Consider the following 21,419-nt stretch of genomic DNA (forward strand, 5'->3'; position numbering starts at 1 on the left):
ATAAAACACAGGGGTTAAAAATGACCAGATTAGACTCGAGATATTCCCAGAGACAACATCCAGGGATTATAACAACATACAGTGTAGGTAAACTCTGCCTTGAATGGCTAACTTCGTCCACACTGGCGGAAATTAAGCAACACTTGTCTTTACTAAAAGATGGTGCTGATTTGCGCGATTTCATTCTTGGACCACGCAAACAGCGTCAAAAGCGTTTCATAGCGACCAGTATCTATGCTGCTTACAACGAGGCTTGGAAAGTAAAGCAAATTGAAACTGCTGAAAAAATACGAGAAATTGATCGTATTAATTTGGAGAAATCACTTTCTGTGGTAGACAATGGGTTAATGACTCTGTCTTCCAGAATATATTCTTTGGACAATATTGTATCCTCTGCCTTTGATGTGATAGACAGAGATTTGCTAATGTTACAACATGGCCAGTCTCAATTACGCTCTATTATAGAATTAGGCTGGACGCTGCAAAATCTTCGTTCAGGCTATGTGCCTTGGCGTTTAATCAACACGACGTCATTATTTTCCAGTTTTAACCTTACTGATAAACAGATCAGTTTGGCACAGAAAGGAGCAGACTATACAATCCTGAGCATCGAAAAACTCGAGAGATTACCATTGACAATGTCAGAGAGTCCTGTCATTGAATGGATAATACACGGAATTATCACAATTCCGATAACAACTTTCCGATTTAAAAAGTGCCTTGAGTAGATACCTGCTGGCCAATATGAACAATTGGGTAAAGGATATGTAAAATCAGAATGGAAATTACCATACACTCATTCTTGCTATAGTGACAGTGACAACAATGTATTTCTTAGTGGTGAGAACTGTAAACATTCACTAAGCGGTATACTTTTGTGTCAGGGTATTAATTTACACGGAGCATGTGATGGAAATTCAAACAACCTTTCATGCCACCAGCTAGTCACACCTGCAATTCAGATAGAGCCCTTCTTTATGCAACTTTCGAACGGGAGTTACATTCTTAGAACGGATCACAGATGTTGTGGCCTCGTGCCAGGGAAAAGTTATCTAGTAGAAGTAACATCCATGGTCAAATGCTGTATGCAAGCATTGTTTCCGAGTGGGCCTGCAGACATAGTGACTCCCATCTGGCCTCGTCTGAATCTCTATTCTATACGAATTGATACATTAAGCAAAATGAAATCTGTACTTTTACAGACAACAGTGCCTATAACGTCATCAAAAGAGACGTATGATCTTCTAGTTGCAAGGACAGCTACTGAAGTTCATGACCTTTTATCAACAAATTGCCCCGTGCATTTCGTAGAAATGTTCAGCCAACTCCTTAACATGTCTAGTGCAACAAGCATCCCAGGCATATTTAAGACAGTCTTTACGGGACTGCTAACACCCTTCCAGGCAATTTTGGGAATCTTTCCTAATTTTGTGCACTCCATTTTTGGCGGCATACCATTATTTTTGGGACTCGTCGCAGGGATTCTATTTTTGACCCTCCTGCTACGTTATGGCAACCCTCGGCTCAGACATAGCTCCCATGGGAATGGAAGAGACAATCCTAGCAATGCGCTACCGGGACAGGATAACTAACATCCTTGGATTGGCCAGGCTGAGAGATCTAAACATGACCTGGTTCCTTTCATTCAGACCGATATGGCAAAATTGCATTTTACCTGTGCTACGGTGTATGTTTTGCGGCGATGAATGCGTGTTGGACATCTGTCTTTCACTTCCATCAGCAGTACCAATGGACGTCGATACTTTGCTCAGTCCAATAACGGCTCACGCATTGTGTTGTCCCCAGCGGCTACCAATCCTGATGACGGCATTCGTGAAGACTCCTGTACTACAGCCAAGTGGTAACAGTGGAACGAGTGACAAAAGCAACATCATCCAGGTACAACGTTCTGTGAGCATTGCTGGTCCTGCCTTCGATGACAGCAATCATTCTCACACCTGCCAAGTTACAGCGCTATCTAATTTGGTTGAACTATCACCTGAATTTGTAGACCAATTCTTTGAGAGCCTGTCTGATACGATGTTCTCACCCATAGAGAAACAATAACTTTTGAAAAGCTTTCCGACACACAGCGTTCCCATGAACTCTGAATTCGGCCTTCAGTTTTGATCAACAAAAACTGCCAGGAGCTTTGGAAATCTATTTTCTTTGAATTGGACAATTTTTTTAATATTGACCCTTTTTGGCACAAACAATTCTTTGCTTAACGTAAAAACTATTCTTAGAGAACAGAAGCTTCGCACTTCTATTTCTAAACACATCTAGAGACATAACAACATAACACCAGCCTCTAGCACACATGTTATTACAATGCATTTTTATGTGATGATTTATCTCGCCTTTCTTCTGTCAGAGATACTTCATGTGTAATTCTTTTTGCATAATCGTTCATTGATTTCATATGCTATAATTTTTTTGAATGATTACTATGCTTTAAAAAACGTACAGTACCTAAATTCCATGTATTACAAGTACGCCTATTTCGAATGCATTTATGTATTTTGGGGTGGGCAATGTTACACATGCATCTAATTGCTTTAGTTTTAGTAATTTTGATGGACATGAAAACGTGGAGTGGGTGTTGCGTGCTTATCTAGGTTCCTGATCGATACTGTGACCTTATGCCCCTATTCGGCTATAAATCCATTTATTCCCTATATTGGCATAACCGTTCAAGTGCGATTTTCTGAAAAGTCATCTCTGGCCTCACACGAACAGAGCCACATTCCAGCATGACTCTCTGCTACTTCCTTTGCGACCAATTAGTGCAATGACAGTGCAGCAGTCACTATCTGATATTCCTAGATAACACTCCGAGTTCTTCAACAAGATAAAAACTTAGCAAACCTGGAAATCCCCGCTTGCTATGTTTTGATTAGTAATGGAACTCTAATGAGCAACTGATAACTGTCACTTCCTAGTGACATCTTTAATTGACGTCTTATGTCCAGCAAACTTGCGTCAAACCCGGCACCTGTCAGGTATAAATATTACCAACGTTGCCTTAAGCAATGTGAGATACGAGCTGCGAGTTCGTTGCCTGTTGCTGATGCCAGCTGCCTGCATGACCCTGTGTTGGTAAATCTAGCACTCTGTCGCTGCAGCCTGCTATCCTGTGGTGGTGAAGCTGCTGATTACCATTATCGCCGCTACAGCGCGAACTATGGTGCAGTACGCTTGAGGAGCCGAGCAGCCGTCCTCTGCGAAGACATCCAGCCGATTCCAGCTGCCCGCGGACGCTGTCACCCCTCCTTCCTCGACGCGCTGAGAGAAGCCGCTGCATTTCTCGTGCAGAGAAATCCAGTCCCGGCGCTTCCGGTTTACCCTCGCGGGTGACTGGGATATCGAGAGAGACCCCTGAAGGAGATACCAATCCTCCATCATTCTATTCAGAGGTATGGTGTTGACTAAACCCTTAGACGAGAATTCTTGAAACAAACCTTGGCAAAACCAACTTAACTTAAGCTACTTACTTGCTCCCCTTTCACGTGTTAGGCTTAGGTCAGGCACACTGGGGTAGGCGTAGTTAGAAGCACCAGTTGAGTATGTTAGCCTAATGTATATATGACTGTATATATGTTTTATTACTTTTAAACCATTGTATGGCTAAGAAACCATATCAATGCTTTTACAGTTCTATTTCGCAATACTTATCTTACTGTACGTACTTTTTATAATAACAATTATTGCAATTGTGGCAATACATTTCTCTTGTACGAGAAGAAAGACTGTTCAATAAATGTTAACCTTTATTGATACACGCCCGTCTCTCTATTCTCTACATCTCGTGAAAGTAAACTGCACTAGACTGACTGAGTGAAATTTATGCCTATTGTTTCACACGACCCTAGAGATCGACTCTTGATCTGAGGAGCAAAGTTGTCATGTTGCACGGTTGTTGGAAAACTGAATCCCTTCTTGTCTGTGCCAAGGAAGCTGATCACTTCCTATGCAGAGAAGAAAGTTTCCAGTGACCTCTGAGCTAGTTGGTAACACAACCCAATTAAGTTTAGCAAAGTCAGTGGAGGCCTGGAATATCTGCAGTTCCACGTCGATACTACTGTTTATGTTATTCCAATGCGCAGGGCGTAGTGGGAAACTAGGAACTACACTACAGTTTGAGTTGTTCCGCCTGAAGGATTTCCAAAACCACTGATACAGCACTGATCTCCTGCTGGAGTGTTAACTTTGTGTGCCCAATGGAATCCGGTCCCTGGAAGCTTGTTTCCTTCCCAGTATAAGAATTGGCTTGGTAGTTTGGTCTGCCCTGTTCCCATGATGCACTGGGCCAGGGACAGACTAATTTGCAGGTAGCCGGGTTCTGAGCTGGGATGGTGCAGTGAGCTAAAAAACGGTGATGGATCAAGCCCTGATCTGTTGACTGGGTATGAGTGTTCTGTTTAATTCAGATACTCTGTCCATTACCACCCCCTTTTCTGAATCGTTTTGTCCACCATAAGCGTGGAAGGGTATACTCAGATGTGAGTCCCTTGCTCATTGCACCATCAGGATTCAAGCAAGCCGGGCCGAAGACGGCTGTAATGCCAGAGACCGGTCCCCGGAAGCTTGTTTCCTTCCCAGTATAAGAATTGGCTTGGTAGTTTGGTCTGCCCTGTTCCGATGATGCACTGGGCCAGGGACTGACTAATTTGCATGTAGCCGGGTTCTGAGCTGGGATGGTGCAGTGAGCTAAAAAACGGTGATGGATCAAGCCCTGATCTGTTGACTGGGTATGAGTGTTCTGTTTAATTCAGATACTCTGTCCATCACCACCCCCTTTTCTGAATCCCAATGGAAACTAGCATATTATCCAAGTGGAGTTTCATAGAGGGCCCTTGGCCTTAACAGCTGTCCGTTAACAGCACCGCTGGAGGGGACTCCTTAGAACTGGATTGCATTGGTGGTTGTTCAACCCTTGTCTTGCCCATAGTAGCTCTGTCACTAGTCCTTATAGTTAAGGATATAGGTGCAGGGTCAGCCCCAGTGTGTTCCGCTAAGCACTGCTTTGTAAAGGAGAATAACTATCACTAGTCCTGCTATTTTGTATGTCCCTATGTTTCTCAATAAAAAGGTACCACACTTGTGTGGGTGGGCCTAGTGCCCGCAGTAGGAAAGTGCCCAAAATGCAATACTGAAAATTGACCCGTTATTTGCACTGAGGTTCTAACTCAACAGGAACCTAGGGACTCCTAGCAAACCTGCACCGTTTTTAAAACACCCGGGGTAATCCAGTGTGGGGTGACTTGCATGGCCCTCATCAGGGTTTCTTACCCAGAAGCCACTTGTAAACCTCATACTTTGATGAAAGACAGAAATTTTCCTCACATTTCTGTGACAGAAAGTTCTGGGGCCTCATTTATGAAACCCTTGCGCCACCGGTGCGTCATTTTTTCCCATGTTAAAAGTGACGCACAGGCGGCGCAAGGACTTCATAAATAAGGCCCCTGGAATCTGCAGGAAGCAACTAAAAGGCAACACAGACAACACATTTTTCCACAGAAAACGGACCCTTTTTTCGCACTGTGACTAGTTGTGGAGTTTGGGCCCTAGTTCAGCTGGCATCTAAAAAAAACTAGCAAACGTGCATATTTTTTTAAAACTAGACTCCTGGGGAAATCTGGGGTTGGGTGACTTATGTAACTCTCACTAGGTTTTCTTGACCAGAGGCTTCTGCAAATCTCTAACTTTGACTAAAAAACTCATTTGGCTCATATTTCTGTGATGGAATGTTCTAGAATCTGCATGGAGCAACTACTTTACTACCACATACCATTTCCTCAAGTCTCCCAATAAAAATGGAACCTCACTTGTGTGGGTAGGGCTAGTGGCCGTGACAGGAAAGGCCCCAAAATGCAACATGTATACATCACATTTTTCCACTATCAACCGACCATTTTTTGCAATGTGCCTAGCTGTGGATTGTGAGCACTAGCTTAGCTGGCACCCATGGAAACCTAGTAAACCTGCACATTTTTTAAAACTAGACACCTGGGAAATTCCAAGATGGGGTGTTGTGTGCGGATCTCACCAGATTTTCCTACTCAGAAACCCTTGCAAACCTCAAACATTCCCTAATATTGCATATTTTTCTCGCATTTCTGTAACATAAACTTCTGGAATTAGCAGGAATTCACAAACTCATTCCATCCAGCATTCTTCCACTTATATCAATATAAACGCTGCCACAGTTGTGTGGTTGAGCCCGGTGCCCATGTCGGAAACAAATCAAACCAAGGCCAATGAGTGTCCCTTCGCAAGGACTCCCATTGATGGTGTTTTATCCATTCTTGTTGTGGACACTAGATCCTGCCATACAAGTGGGACAGCATTTGTATTGGGAAAGTGGGGAAATGCCGTATGGTAGAAGTTGTGTGGATTTCTTCTGATTTTGCAAGAATACATTGCTGAAATGCAAGGAAAATTAGTGATTTTAGTCAAATTGAGGGGTTGCATGGCACTGTGGGTAGAAAAAAAACGTGGGATCCACAAGAGGCACACTACCTTGTACATCCCTGGGTGACTATTTTTCAGAAATGCCTCCATTTGCTAGGTCTTCCTTGGTGGCCACTGAACTCCGGGCCAAAAACTGCAGCTATTCCATTTGTTGATGTGTCCACATTGGTTGTATGTCTTTACAATGCATGCCATTACATCGCATACCTTTACAACGCAGGTGTAACAATGCAATTTCACCACACAAACACCTTCACAACGCATGCCTTTACAACAAATTTTGTTGTAAAATCATGTTCTGTGAAAGAATGTGTGGTTAAAGTTGTGATTGAAAATATGAGTATTTTACAGGTAAATGTAAAAGCTATTTATGTATACATTATAGCTTTATATTTCTCTGTAAATCACTTATAGTTTTGTAGTAATAGCATGCATGGTAATGCATGAAAATACATTTAAAACAAAAATAATGTACTTACATTTATATATGTTTTTATATATTCCACACACAATGATGTCTGTTTCAATATATATAACCATATATATAAATCTAACAACCCCTCAACCCCTACCCACCCTAAAATTACCCTTGTAACCCCAAAAGCTATGTCCATCCTAAACCCTAAAATTACCCTCGCCACCCCAAAACCCATACCCACCCTAAACCCTTAAATTACACTTGCCACCCCATACCCGTACCCACCCTAAACCCTGAAATTTCCCTTGCCACCCCAAAACCTATATCCACCCTAAACCTTAAACGTATGCAAGCCAACCCAAAACCCCACCCACCCTAAACCCTAAAAGTACCCTTACCACCCCAAAACCCATACCCACCCAAATCCCAAAATGTCCCATGCCACCCCAAAACCCACATCCATCCGAAACCTTAAAATTACCCTTGCCATCCCAAAACCCAAACCACCATAAACCCTAAAATTGCCAATGCCACCCCAAAACCCATAGCCACCCTAAAAACTGAAATTACCCTTGCCACCCCTAAAATCAATAGCCACCCTAAACCCTAATATTACCCATGCCAACCCAAAACTCATACCCACCCTAAACCTTACAATTCCCCACACCACCCCAAAACCCATACTTTCCTAATATTTACATTGGAAAAGCATATCCCTTATCATTCATGCCTTTACAACAAAATGTGTTGAAAAGGCATGCATTGTACAAGCCTATGCATTGTAAAGAATTACCTTGTGATGATCATGCATTGTAACAATGGCATTGTAATGGCATGTGGGGTTACAGTAATAATGTATTGTTCCCCTTGCACATTGCATCTTGGACCTGTCCTTTAGTGGGCACTAGACCCACCCACACAGGTGAGGTACCATTTTTATCAGGATGAATGTGAAAACTCTGGGTGGCTGGACATTCGAGGCTGCCAGCAGATTGCAGTACTTTGAGAGATCCATGCAAGCCAGCCTGGAGCGCCCTGGTGTCTAGTTTAAATTTCTAGACTTGGTAGATGTTCCCTAGAGACAATGTAAACCCTGACAAAGAAAGACAAAAAAGAAACATATTACTGCACGGCCTGAATCTGCTCAAACAAAGCACCCGTGCTCCTAGCACACAAGGAAATGGTTGCCTGAGCAATAAACCAGGCAACTTGCTCAAAGTAATCTCCTGGAATGTTTATGGGCTAAAAACCTCCCTCCATAATAAGGAAGCATTTGAATTCTTACAGTCAGGGGACCTGTTATGCCTGCAAGAAACTTGCAAGAAACTTGCTCAAACAAAGCACCCGTGCTCCTAGCACACAAGGAAATGGTTGCCTGAGCAATAAACCAGGCAACTTGCTCAAAGTAATCTCCTGGAATGTTTATGGGCTAAAAGCCTCCCTCCATAATAAGGAAGCATTTGAATTCTTGCAGTCAGGGGACCTGTTTTGTCTGCAAGAAACTTGGTTGCTCACCCCAATGGCTATACCAGGCTTCATGGAATTTCAACAGCCGACAAAAAAGCATAACATATTTGGAAGATCGTCGAGGGGCTTATACAATATACACGTGGATTAGTAGCAACATAAAAATAAAACCTCTATTAAACATGGACATAGTTCAGGCAGGCTTAGTGCAAGGATTGAAATTAAACGAATGCCCAATAAAGATCATTCTCGTGAATATCTACTTTAATAGCAATGAGGCTCCCAGACACAGTAACATGAAAACGCTAGTGGATACCCTTGAGGAATTACTGAGCAGTCAACCAAATTGTGGTTTGACCCTGCCAGGTAGGTTGCCCCCCCCCCCCCGCTGCAGCTCCTCCAGCGCTTGTGCCAGCATCCTCTCTCTGCCCTCCTGGGTGCTGTTTTTCCGTTCCCCCCCATGCCCACTGCTCAATTTCCTGCAGCAGCTGCCCCTGCGGCCCCGCCCCCGCACCCATTCACCCTCCCCTGCCTCCTACCTCCCAGCTGCTCCTCCCTCCAAGCTCCCCTTCAAATGGCGCCAGCTGCACGGTCGCGCAGTGGCCGCGCACAGCGGGTGCGCCAAAGGCACACCAAAGGCGTGCCTAAGGCAAGCCCGTTTGCGCCTGTCTGTCCCTGAACCGCGCCCAGCACCAGAACCCCTGGACCCCATGAACGCCACAACACCAAACTCCACTATGACGCCAGCAGCCACCACGCACTCAACGCCGGCTGAAACCACACCTGCTTCCAGGCCACCCCGAATCAGACCCACTGACCCTTCTCCTGCCACTCCTGCAGCTTCACCTGTGACAGAACCACCAAACCTCCAAAGACTGGACCCAACCACCTCCGCTGCATACTCCTCAACACTAGCCCCGCACGCAAACACGCCGTCGAGCTCGGCGATCTACTTGATACCTCCGCCCCAGACGTGGCCTTCCTGACTGAAACCTGGTGGAACGACTCCTCGGCGCCCGACATCGCCATAGCCATCCCGGATAGCTACAAGATCACCCGCAGGGATCGCGCCAACAGAACCGGAGGAGGAATATCCATCATCCACAAGTCCACCCTCATGGTCGCCACCCACGCAGACGACACCCTCCACACCGCCAAACACCTGCACATCCGGATCCACACCGACCCCAACACCACCCTCAGAGGAACACCCGTCTACAGACCCCCCGGACCTCGGGCTCTGTTCAGCGACTCCATTGCCGACCTAGCCAGCACCCACGCACTCGTTTCCACTGACTACAGCCTCCTCGGGGACCTGAACTTACACCTTGAGAACAACATCGACACCAAATCCGCCACCCTGATCGACAAGCTCGCCAACTTCGGCCTCAAACTACTTGTCACTGTACCCATCCACGCAGCCGGCCACACGATGGACCCCGTCTTCTCACATGCACCCATGTAACCTTCCACCACACCACCGAACACCACTGGACTGAGCACTGCTGCATTAATTTCACCTTCAAGAAATCAACCACGCACCACCGCACCCAACAGCTGCTTCGCCGCTGCTGGAGCATAGTCACAGTAGACCGGCTGATCACCACCCTTGCCCAGAACCCACCCACCAACCCCACCAACCCAGATGCCACAGCCCGCAACCTCAGACAGTGGATCGACGACTGCGCCAACACCCTCGCCCCGCTGAAGAAACCCTCCAACACCACACCAGCAAGAGAGCCACCTGGTTCACAGATGAGCTCCAGACCTCCAAACGCACATGCCGGAAACTGGAGAAAATATGGCTCCATGGACGTACACCAGACAACCATGCAGCCCACAAGGACACCACCCACAGACATCTCCACCTCATCAGATTAGCCAAGAGATCCTCCTTCAAAGACCTCTTGGACAACAACGCACACGACAGCAAAGAGCTCGTTAGCATTGTAAAGGAACTCCCCAATCCCAGCGCCAACAACATCCCGCCCTCGCAAGAACTGTGCGACTCACTAGACATCTTATTCCACCACAAGATCACTGACATCCACGACAGCTTGAACACCACGACTGCCCCGACTGCTCCAGACTCCACCTCCCCTGCGAACACCACCAGCTCCATCCGCCTGACCTCCTGGTTCAACGTCAACGACAACGAGACACGCAAGGTCATGAACTCCATCCACTCAGGTCTCCGTCAGACCCGTGCCCACACCACGTATTCAATAAAGCAGACGAAGCCATCGCACCCCAACTACGGAAGGTCATCAACATCTCCTTCAAAACAGCGACATCCCAGGAAAGCTGGAGGCACGCCGAAATCAACGCCCTCCTCAAGAAGCCCAAGGAAGACCCCAAGGACCTCAAGAACTTCAGGCCCATCTCCCTGCTCCCGTTCCCGACGTCATCGAAAAAATCATCAACAGGCAACTGGTCCGCTACCTGGAAGACAACAACATCTTGGACCCATCACAGTTCGGATTCAGACTAAACCACAGCACCGAGACAGCCCTCATTGCCGCCTCAGATGACATCATGCGCTAACTAGACAACAGCGAAATATCAGCCCTCATCCTCCTGGACCTGTCGGCCGCCTTTGACACTGTCTGCCATCGTACTCTAAAGAAACGCCTCCTAGAAGCCGGAATCCAAGAGAAGGCCCTTGACTGGACCACGTCCTTCCTCACCGGCAGAACCCGAGCCGTCCACCTCCCACCCTTCCGATCCGAAGCCACCGACATCATCTGCAGCATCCCCCAGGGCTCATCCCTCAGCCCAATGCTGTTCAACATCTACATGGCCCCCCTTGCACAAGTGGCCCACCAGCACGACCTCAACATCATCTCCTACGCCAACAACACCTAGCTCATCCTCTCCCTCACCAAGGACCCTCACTCCACCAAAACCAACCTGCATGAGGGAATGAAGGCCGTCGCCGACTGGATGAGGAGCAGCTATCTGAAGCTGAACTCGGACAAGACAGAGGTACTCATCCTCCGACCCACCCCCTCAGCCTGGGATGACTCCTGGTGGCCGAAAACACTGGGAACAGCACCAACACCCATCGACCATGCACGCAACCTAGGATTCATCCCCTCTCCAAGGCTAAGCAGGTCAGCGCCGTCTCCTCATCCTGCTACAACACCCTCCGCATGCCCTGCAGGATCTACAAGTAGATCCCGACCGAAACAAGAAGAACGGTGACACAGGCCCTCTTCAGCAGCAGACTGGTTGAATGCAATGCACTCTATGCAGGAATCCCAGCCAAACACCTACGACGACTACAACGCACCCAAAACACCTCCGACCGACTGATCGTCAACGTCCCCCGCTGCAGCCACATCACCCCCCACCTGAGAGACCTACACTGGCTCCCCGTCGTCAAGAGGATCACCTTCAAGCTCCTCAACCACGCACACAAAACACTCCACAACGCCGGACCAGCCTACCTTAACAGCAGACTCAGCTTCCACACCCCCACCCACCAGCTCCGCTCTGCCAGCTTTGCCCTCGCCACTGTCCCCCGCATCCAACGAACGACCTCCGGTGGCAAATCCTTCTCCTACCTCACCGCCAAGACCTGGAACACCTTCCCTACCCACATACGGCAGACCAAGACTTACTCGCCTTCAGAAGACTCCTCAAGACCAGGCTCTTCGAGCAGTAGCAGCACCCCCGCCCATCAGCGCCTTGAGACCCTCACAGGTAAGTAGCACGCTCTACAAGTACTCTGATTGATTGATTGATTGATTGATTGATTGGATTGTAATAGCTGGAGATTTTAATACGAAAATCCTTGGAATAAAACCAGATAAAGCTTTGCCCTCAGATAAAGCAGGAACATTGATGAACAAATTCTTAAATACACATAGAGTAAAATCAATACAAACATGCTATGGTCTGAAATCAGCCTCCAACAAAGACACACAGGGGTTATTTAAATCAACAATTGATTATATTTTCACGTGTGGTCGCCTCTATGGGCAAGTGACGGAATTTCAAAAGCTTTCTATCCCGTCTAATGACCATCTTCCACTTGCCACAGTTATTACCCTACACATTGACCGCCTTCAGACTATCATCTCTGTGGGTAAGACCAATGGAGAAGAAATCTATGCTTTGCCAGGAGACAAAAGTTGACAAAAATAGACACAGCAGCCTTAACACAGTGGAAAAATAATTGGCCTGGAACTGCTGAAGATTTCACGACAGGTAATATTAATGAGAACTGAATTAAATTAACGACATTCTTATGCCAATTTCTGAAAGGTAAAGAACACTCACCAGTTACTGTAGAAACGTCTTGTTGCAAATTTCAACCACAATACGAAAAAGTGGAGCAAAGTAAGAGGTCGCTAAGAACAGCCACAGCGATCCATAAGCAAAACGGAAAATACGAAACATATCAAAACCAACTCCTAGCAAAGAAAATCCATAGGAAAAACGTTTGGGACAATAAAAGAAATCAACAAGACTCAGAGTGGCTATATGTCTTTTCCTTGTTAAATCCAAATAAACAGGCTAAATTCTGGGCATACATTAACAAGCTTACCAGTCAAGGCTAGGGTAGGTGCAATGTGGTTGCCAGTGACATATGGATAACCCATGTAACTACATTATATTGTGACACACAAAACTTGACATCAGCACACAATCAAGAGCTCCTTACCAGCACTGCTCTACCAGAAATCTCACTAGTAGCCACAGAAGACATACCTGGATCGGCAGTGGTAAGGAACCCATTAAATATGGAGATACCTCTAGAAGCCCCTGTAGTAGGAAAACATGTGACAACAATTTTAGAAAACATTAGAAAGGATGGGGCACCAGGCCCTAATTAATGGGTTACCAGGACTATTGTTTAAAGAAGACTGCCATTTCTGGAGTAGCATACTCACGCCGCTCTACCAGCATTCTCTGGCAAATTCAAAAATCCCAGAGACTTGCAAAGGATCTTTATTACAACCTATCCACAAAATGGGCAATACCGGGGACCCCTCAAACTACAGGTTGATAGCCCTTTTAGACATTGAAGTGAAAGGTTATGATAGCCTTCTGCTACAAGACCTGCAGGAGCGTCCACAATGGATAATATTTTATCCCTTGCATACATGATAGAAGTGACTACACTGAAAAAGTCGCTTCCTCTATTTGCATGTTTTGTGGACCACTCCGCGGTTTTTGACAGTCAATCGAAGTCTGCTGTGGCGGAAAGTACAAGGTTGGGGGATACCAGAGATTCTTTTAAAGGCAATAATTAGCCTTTACACTGGAACTTGGGTACAGGTGAAAACTTCAATGAATTCAGCTACTAAAAGGATCCAACAGACCGTGGTTTAAAACAAGGTTGGCACCTTTGCTTTTTAACTTATATACAGCAGACCTTGCTTAAACTATTCTTAATGCAATGTGATGTGACATTCCTTTATTCGGTTTTCATGAAGATACAAAAACCATAAAAGTACAATTTAAAAACATTGGTTAGAAAAGTTAAATTTCATTCTCTACTTACAATAAATAGTTAAAAAAATTACAGATTCAATTAATAAAATACATAACAACAATTAGAAATGCCAAAATTGAGAATCAATGTTCAAAGACAGCCAAATCATCATAACAGCACAAATGGAGAACATCATATTCTCAACAGAGTGTACAGCACCAATCTCTACTCTAGGTTTTTTCTGTACCTAACACAGAGCTTCCGAAATTGGGCAATATTTTTTGTAAAACACTCTGGGGCAGATTTATGAGGCTGTTGCACCTCTTTGCGCCGCAATTGCGTCACTTTATTTGACGCAACTGCGGCGCAAACAATGCGCCCTATTTACAACGTGACGCATCTAGGAGATGCGTCACGTTGTAAAGCACTGCGCCATAAGGAGGCGTTCCTGCGCAGGGGGGGGTGCGTTCCTGCGCAGGAACACCTCCTGAAAGTGGCTGAGTGAAATATATGAGATTTCACTCAGTCACTTTCAGGGCAATGCTGCGTCAAAACCCTGCGCCTGCTTGAAGCAGGCGTAGGTCTTGATGCAGCATTAGTAGAATGGGGCACACCCGAGCCTTGCTGGAGCTGCGTCGCGCTTGCGACGCAACTCCAGCAATGCGCCACATTTCCAGCACAGATGCGTCACGCATCTGTGCCGTTTTTGCACCATGGTGCGCCGCATTATAAATGTGGCGCACCATGGGTGGCGTAGCTGTGGCGCACTGTGGCGCACGTTAACTGGCGCATCCCTGGGGATGCGCCAGTTAACATAAATCTGCCCCTCTGCATCCAGTAATTGCAAGGCGAGGTATGCTGGGCGGTATTGTCTCATACCCAAGATTTTTAAAATGGTATTACCCAAATTCTCCTCAACTCTTTATAAAATTTACAGAACAACACCACGTGCATTGGTGAGTGCACTGATACATCATCGCAGGGGTAGATTGGCAAAGTTGTGGCACAGTCATTCATTTTGGGGAAGGTTATCAGATGATGGAATATGTTCAGCCTGAACCGTGTCAAAACAAACCTATCATATCCGCTCAGGTTGTACGTTAGATATGGTTGTATTGTTGGATTGGTTTTAATCATTAGGTTATATTGGACAGAACAGTTATTTATATCCGTAAATAATCTGTGGCCCTCCAAAAGACCTATGCACTGTTTTTTAAACACTTCCCTAGGAATCTGAGTTTTTAGTACTGGGTTATAGTAGTACTTTGAGAGACCCAGATCAAATAAGACATTTTTCACGTACATGAGCAACCCAATCTTATGTACATTATCAAGGCCAAGACAATCCTTCAGAAACTCCTGGTTAAATATTGTTTTAGGAGATGACCAGATACGTTGCCATAGTAGGACTGGTTGTACTTTTATTATGTCAGTAATATACGGTATTTCTACTTCTACATGGCAGTTCAATGTCGAGGTACCTCGCGGGAGTGCCAACAAATATCTCAAAAAGGCATTTTCCACTTTCTGTATCGCATCAACCCATCCATAACCCCAAACACCAGCCCCGTATATTGCTGTGCTAATATATTTAGCTTGGTATATCTGGAGCATCTCCACCTGTGGTCTCTTGCCTAGCCTCTGCGCAAAATTAACCAGTGCCGTGGTGGTCCTCATAAAGAGTAATTTCCTGGCATTATTTGCTTGTCTCCACGAGCCCTTATCATCAATTAAAATACCTAAATAAGGGTATGTAGTGGTAGATTCTAACTTTAATCTTTCAATAAAAATGTGCTTCTGTTTCTTTTTCCCTGTCCCTCAGCTCATTACAAAGGTTTTTTGATATTTACTTTTAAGTCTAAATTGGCCATAAAAGTGTGGTACCTATTAAGGGCACGCTGTAATTCTAGAGAAGTTCGAGCTAAAATTACGGCATCGTCCACGTAGAGTAGGGGGTATCGGACGCTTCTGTAGCAGTGGTAGTTAAGTAAAGCACCTTGCACTTCAGAACTTCAATACTGCACTTTGGGCATGCCCAGACTTTGATTTGTATGCTGTGACAAGCTGTATCTATTTTGCACTTTATCAGAATCTCTCTTCCAAAATAGGTCTTTTGAATTCTTAATTGACACATGAGTTTTAATATTTTTATTATTTATGATCTGTAGTTTTAGGATTTGTTTTACAGGATGTAGTGCATCCAAATTTGTAGCAGTTAATGATGTTTACTGTAGCAAGCAAGTTTTTTGGATATTTTATAGGACACTTTTTGTAACATTTTTTGTTAATTGATACAATAAAATATATTCACTTTACTGCACAACCATCTACTCTTCAAGTGCACACACGTACTGGTTGGATTCTTCACAATCGTGCATGAGATAAAAATGTAAATGTTATTAACAATAGCTTTAAAAAAAAAATTCTAATTGAGTTGAAAGTTCAGAATACTGAACCAATGACTCACAGCTTGTGAGCTGTTAAGCTATGACAAGGCACTGACTGCTTTATAGGTAATTCACACACTTTTCATGGATCAAACACAAAACACCATTCACGCTGCCAGCCACTCGCCTAGCAAATTACAACACTTACATCAACAAATAACGCTACTAAAGGGCCCATCACTTTCATTCACGCACAGGACTGACAAAGCAATCACAATGTCTGGCAGCTGATGGAGTGTGTGGACTTGCATTTGGCTGTCAATGTGTGTGTAGTGACCGGCAGTAAGTCACGACAGAGCAAGTATCAACTACAGACAGACACAGGGGGAAAGGAAAACCCTTCCCCCGTGTCTGTCTGACTACTAATAAAATGCCCCCCCCCCCCAAGACGGACTCACCAGCAGGAGTCCTATCTTCATTATGTGTTGGAAGAAAATGGTTTCAAGCATGTCCACTGCACCATCTGATGACTTTGGCGTGCCTTGAGCGTACTGACATCATCAGATTAACATGGGGGGTCGGGGTAGCAGCCAAAGCTGTTTTGCTGTCATCCCCTATGGAGGCATGTTGCAGGGAGGACCATTCACACATTCACAAGTCTTTAATTTATTGACAAACATTGACAGCAGTATGTCCACAGCTATACACAAACAGGCATCACTTGTTCCAGGCCACATTCATTTTCCCAGTTCAGCTAACACTGTGAGGCAAATTCTTTGAGGAACACAGAAATCTTTAAGGACTGATGGTTAAACATTGGCAATGGGCCTCAAACTTGCTCCGAAATGACAGAACAGCCATGCAATCTGAGATATTACAATAGGTAAATTATATTTATCATACAAAGTAAATGTGATTTTGGCAAATCATTGAACATTAGGGTTTGGCAAAACTATGCAATTTATTTTAGAACTGTGCTGAAAACTATTGAAGAACACAAAATGATACTTTTAGAGTAAAATGTTGTTTGCAGCTATCTCGCATAACGTTTTTCACCAGAGTGCATACCTCATGTCAACCTTTACACACCAGTCTGCCAGTAGATTAGTTCAACCAGAATATTACTCTCAGCCAGGCTTTTTCTACATAACCAGACACCTACAGTCACAAATTATGCAAAATTGCCTAATGTGAAATTCTAAGAAATGTCATAAAACTTATAATACAAAATTCAGGAATTCCCAGATTTTTTTCTAGTGTAATGTACTTTTTGCCCACGACCTAATAGTGACCCTCCTTCTATAAGTAAAAAAATATGCAAAATTGCCTGGTGTGAAATTCTGAGAAATGTCACGAAACTTTACATAATACCGAAATTCAGGAATTCTGCGTTTCAATAGTGTAGATAAAATTTGGCCCAAGACCTAACAGTGACCCATCTTACATAAGTGGACTACTACAATTACTGTAGTTTCAACTTTTTTGCATTTTGTTACTTGAGTTTGAAGTCTAGAGTCTATGCATGCCATTTTATTGTTGAATTGGTGCCCTAATACGCCTGCTGGGGTTTTTGGGATTTTGTATGCATTTTTCTTTGGCGTACATAACCTATATTATTAAAACATTGGCTCATTCATCTGCTGATTGTCAGCATAAATAGTGTTTGCTACCTCATTTTTAGTTATAATAGTCACAATCGGTCTGGACAATGGAAGGCAATGTGTCCGTTCTTAACATCATGCTTTCACTGCTAACAATTCCTTGCCTAATGTGTAGTAACTGAATTGCTTTGCTGCCACTGTGCATGTGTACACGTTGCCAGATTGGTTTGCTATAACACAAAGAAAAAGTTGAGTGCGGAAATCAGTGTTTGGAAATAAAATGTATTTTCTTAGGTGTAGATGCAGGCACGTGCAGAAGTAACCCTTTTAATTTAAGTCGTCAAATGGTTCCTTTCCTATTTACCCCATCCTCCTTTAAGCAGTCTATTTCTATCCATAATAAAGGAAGAAGTACATCCATTCTTAAACATTTGGTTTCACCTGCTAGTAATTCTTTGTCGTATTTGGAGTAATTGCACTGTTTTGCTGTAATTGTTTTTGGGTAGTAAGCTACCTCTTAGAAACGGGGTCTCTGGCTGGCCAAGGCTTGCGCCAAAGTCAGTCAGAGATCACCATTCCCAAGTCAGGTCAAGGGAGTTACACACCAAGATAACCCCTGCTCACCCTCTAGGTAACGTGACGCGAGCAGCAAGGCTAATCTCAGAGGCGATGTGTAAAGCGTTTGCGCGCGCACCCAGCAACAACACCCAAGGCCCACCACAAAGGAAACTCCACACAAGGTTATATAAAAAAATAGCCTTTGTATTATAGCAAAACACATTAGATAAAAACACACACTTTACAATGTGCCAACAGGCACGGGCAGAATTTACAGGGGATTATGTACAGGACAGGGCCACATGGACCACTGTCAGGGGTATGCACTTTTAGAACAAGCACTTGTTGTAATTAGCACTTTGTAGGAATAACTATACTGGTAGGTATAACACTAGCACATAGAACCTATAATAACTGTAGCATCAAAATAGTACATGTAGCACACAACCAGTAATTACTGGTAACAGGTAAGTACCTCCTACGCAACCCTAACCACCTTAGGAAAATCATGCAGGGACCTAGGACCTTACTAGCAGGACCTATAGAAGGAAAAACAATCACCTAAGCATCAAACACATAGCAAAGGGAAAGAAGCAAAACACATGATGCATAAAACATTCAGAGGGGTAAGTAATAACAATTGCGCAGGAATCACATTGGCAAGTAAATCACAAATTGTGCAAGGTGCACACAGGCACAACACTAGAACTGTCTCTCAGGCCAACTGGCCTCTCAAGGGCTCAAATGCCCTTAGTCCTAAATGTCAGGGCAGGCTGCGCAGGCAGCCAAGAACAAACCTAAACGTGGCAGCTGCCCACTAAGTGCTGGGCAGCTGAAAGGCAATGATGGGGCTAACGTTGGAGCCTCATGGGCTCAAACACAACAATGGGGCCAAACACAGCGTGGGAGCCTGGGGACTCTAACCAACTGACTGGTGTCCCCCAAGAGCCTTGCTGGGCCCTAAATAAACAGAATGGCACTCGCGAGCCTCAAACAGGGCTCTAGAACAAATGTGGGCTGGGAGCCTCGGGGCTCTGCAACATAGAATGCCCGCAGAGCCTCCCTTGGGCTCGAAGAAATGTGGCCCTCAGGAGCCTCGCTCGGCTCTGAACAAATGACTGGCTCCTTGGATTGTTGGAGTCCCTCTCAGGGGAGTCGATATCAAATGACTGCCCCCAAGAGCCTCTTGTGGCCCTAAAACAACAATGGCCGCCGTTGGAGTCCCTCCCTGGGGGACTCGATTTCACCGGATGCCCTCTTGGTGGAGCCTCTCGGGCTCTAAAACAAAGCTATGCCCCTGAGCCTCTCCGAGCTCGATATGCAGCAATGGCCCTGACACTGGAGAACCAGAGAAGCACTCACCGGCACTCCTGGGGCAGATGCTTCTCCTCGCGCTGCTCCTCTTATGATGGCCGGGGGAGTCCAAGTGCCCGCGGGGCTCTCCTCAGGGGCTCAGGCCTCGCTAGACTCTCCTCAGGGGCCGCGGGCGGGGCTCCCCTCCTCCGGGACCTCGCCGACGGCCGCGCCTCTGCTGCTTCACCCCGGGGCTCTCCTCTCGTCTCGGAGCCCTGGGGGAGGGAGGTTGCTTCCGGGTGTCCTGAGGTCACGCCCCCGGCCTGCCTGACTTCCGGTTCGGGCGCCAGGCGGTGGGGACAATCTCTGCTGAATAAGGGGTAGGCACCCTCTCTAATTAAAATATAAAACGAGGTGGGCACTCGCTCGGCCCCACAAGAATGGCACCTGGTCCCTGGCGGGGTGGGCACCTGGCAGGGGTACGAAATCAGCTAAAAACGAGCCAAATACCAGGTGGGCATCGGCAAAGAACAAGTGAAGCACCTTCGAGCGCTAGGGGGACCATGAGGCTAAAAGAAAAGCGCTCCCAGGCGCTATAAGCGAAATAAAGCGCTATGAAGCGCTAGGGATAAAGTAAAGTGCTCCAGCAAAGTTCTTAGGCAGACAGGGGGGCAAGGCTGGGCCCAGAGACAGCTATCTGGGCCTCCAGGCAGGGAGGCAGTCCAAGTGGAGGTCCTCCTGGCGCCCAACAGCAGCAGCCCCCCTCAGATAGGATAAAAAAAAAGAACAAATTGTAAGGGGACACAGCCCCTTCTTATACTGTAAAATCCTTTGTTTGGCTTCAGGGTGAGGGGTAAAACCAGTCGCAGCTGGTTTGTGAGCACTCTTGAAGTGCTCAGCCCCTCACTCTATTCACTGGCAGGGCTAGGGTCATTAGACGCACCACAGGGGGCGGAGCCAGCATTGTGTGGGTAAAGCCCAGCCCTATTCCGGACCCAGGTGCACCCCTCCCTCACATCACTCATGCTAATCTCTCCACTCACCACCGGGCAGACCTATCCAGACTCCCGGAGCCAGGCTCACAAAGCCAGCTCCAGCCAATCACATGCCAAAACACTCACTGCACACACACACCAATGTCTACAAGTGGCACTTCCACACTAGACACATACACGCCGCATACATCATTGCGCAGCATTCAATCTCACGAGTTCGCACATATCAAACTCGAGCCTGCACTCCCCACACATCAGGAATTAACATGGACACACACATTCCCCATGCATTCCTATGGGAGGGCAGGCCAGCCTCACTACATGCACGCACTTTACCCTGGACACAGGGAAAAAGTGCGCAGAGACCAAAAATCACTAACACAGATCACATACTAAAAGCAAAAAGATTAGGGGTGAACCTGCCAGAAGGGCCAAATCCAACACTACCCGTTTGGTTTGAGTACTTTCCCTATAAAACAGAGGACGAATATATAAGAGTTGAAAGCAGTGTTTTGAACATAAAACCTATTTTATTTAGTTTAGATACAAACACTTTTTCTGATGTAAGCCTTTAAGGTGTCAAGAGACTCTTAAACTCCTAGAACAATTTTACTCTGTTCCCTTTTCCCAGTTTATTTTTAACCAAGGTAAAGGAAGGAATTGTGTTAATGCACCTGTGATAATATATACATAATCTAAGAAACCGTGGTTCTTCTTAACCCTACGGAGTGAGCTTCATGCAAGGACAGTGTTCAACTTTTTGGTGCCCACTGTGTAACTTAG

The sequence above is a fragment of the Lissotriton vulgaris genome, chromosome 5 (assembly GCF_964263255.1).
Source record: "Lissotriton vulgaris chromosome 5, aLisVul1.2, whole genome shotgun sequence".
Taxonomy (NCBI): Eukaryota; Metazoa; Chordata; class Amphibia; order Caudata; family Salamandridae; genus Lissotriton; species Lissotriton vulgaris.